Here is a 2,360-nt window from a genome sequence, read left to right as displayed (position 1 = left end):
ATCTGTCCTTGATTTATTTCTTCTTTTAATTAAGCACCAAAAGCACTAGCCACGTGAAAGTGAAAGTGGTCTAGTTGGGCCTAACAAATTGTATTGGCAATCAATAATCGGAAGTAGTTCTCATAATTTTGACCGCATGTGTCAAATAATCGAGTTAGCATGAAAAATTATTATTTACCTCAATTCCTATTAACATAGTGTAGCATGTCATATCGTATTCAGATCTCTTTTCCTATAATTCGTATTTTGTATCGTGCTGATCAAATAGGTCACGATCAATATTCTACTCAAAATGGGTATTTTAGTATTTTTTATGTCAATAGTAAAAAAGTCGTTACGCACAATTATTTTAAGTGCTTCCCTTTATTTTTCCCTCACATATTGCATTTTGCAGGCATTCTAGGCATTCTCTTTTTTAACACAAGGAAAAGGACCCAACAAGCTCTTTTTTACCCGGTTCCGTCGTAACAAACAAATACGAGAATTATATTGCCTCTTCCATTCTATTTCCTCCCTTCCTTCGTTTCATTTTTCCTTGGCTAGATTCACATCGTAGCAAACGAAGCATGAGATTCGTTAGTCCTTGGTGTGAGTCCATAACGCAATCATGTCTGGGCATACATAATGTGAGTCAGTCAATATGAGGAAGCCATCTTCATTGACAAAATGAACTAAAGAAGGACTTCTCCAGATGGACTAACGACAGCACGCCAATTCTGAAAAGTGCACATGGCCTGATTCATCACTTTTTCCATGTGTTATATAGTTAGTTATGACAAAGAACGTCGTTGTAGGGATACGATATAGTATTTTCCTGGTCTGCGAATTGGCATAATAGACATTTGTTCTCGATCCATCCAAGCATCAAGGTGCAAAGAAGTATATAAAAAAGCCTAGTTAATTTCAGCACGTATAACTCTTGCTGTTCCGACCAAAAAAAAAAAACCTCTTGCTGTCATGGCTAATGAAATTATACGAGGGAATGCCAAAGCCAAAAAAAAAATGAAGGGTAAGATTGAGGATTAGTTGATTCTTTTATTTCATGAGCAATTCCATCTTAAGATTTATGCAGCAAAGCGGCCTTCACAATAGTCAAATTTGGGGAAAAGTACCAAAGAGTCTTACATTTATTGCATTTTTATCATTTAGTCATAAACATTTTAATTTGACCAATTTAATCAAAATCTTTTCACATTAGTATCAATTCAATCCATCCGACCAATTTAAGTCGAAAATCGTTGAAGTGGACACCGACCATCCAACGTAGCACGATCGCCATTGAAGTGAACACCGTCTAGTTAGATTTTTGTTTTCCCCCAATCCTCGAATTTTCTCGAGGTCTCCGTCCAATTAGGTTTTCGTTTTCCTCCATCCGATTAGGTTTTCTTCTGCTTTATCTGCAATTATCAACGCAGACAGAGCAGAGAAGAAGAAGGGGTCCAGGAGCATGAGGCAGAGGGAAGGTCCACGGCGAAGCCGAGGCAGAGGGAGGGGCCCTTGGCGGAGCGTCGACGGAAGGAGGCTACCAGCGAACGACGTTGTCAACGCCCCCATGCAGGTGAGGGAGAGGGCCGGAGGGAGATGGAGAAAGGGGGTAAAGGAGAAAACTAAAACGAAAAATAGTAAGAGAGAGAGAACCATCCATGGCGTGCAAAAGGAAAGGGAAGAAAAGACAGACAAGAGAGAGGAGAGAGGGCAATGGAGAGAGAAAAATCGTGGCAAGTGGGCCCCTATGGACAGGTGTCGCAAAATGAATGGGCGTCCGTAAAAATGAGGTGGCACCACGTCTGTACCTAATATTTTCTCCGTCAACTTTCCCTCGCCCTCTGTCTCTACCTTGTAACGCCCGAAACTGTAATTTTCTTTTCTAACAAGAAGAATGCCAACCCCTGTCGCCGCCAGCACCACCACCGCCCGCTTCCCTTGAACATCGCCCCCACAAATGACAAAGCTCACCCCTTGAACGCCACCATGGCTGCTGTGGCCATGACGTGGAGCTTGAAGAACATGGAAGCGCCATCGCCTCTAGATTTGGTGGCGCCAAATCCATTTGAGCTCGACACCATGCTAGATCTGGTTCATCTCGAAGCCATTGAAGTTCAACCGCTTCGAGCTCGGCGGCCATAGAAGGGCTGCAAAGCTCGGTGGCTTTGAGCTCGGCGGCCAGGAAAACTGACTCTCGAAGCCTTCAACTTTGGGGGCGCCAGATCTGGCCGAGCAGGTCAACATGCGAGAGGGTGGAGCTGGACAACAGCGGGGGCTCGTGGAGTTGAGCAACAATGGCAGTGGAAGACTAGAAGCTGCAGCTTTGCAGATCCAACCGTGAAAACCAAGGAAGGAGAAATGACGTGGAAAAAAAT

The sequence above is a fragment of the Rhodamnia argentea genome, chromosome 2 (assembly GCF_020921035.1).
Source record: "Rhodamnia argentea isolate NSW1041297 chromosome 2, ASM2092103v1, whole genome shotgun sequence".
NCBI lineage: Eukaryota > Viridiplantae > Streptophyta > Magnoliopsida > Myrtales > Myrtaceae > Rhodamnia > Rhodamnia argentea.
This window is presented reverse-complemented; position numbering follows the sequence as displayed.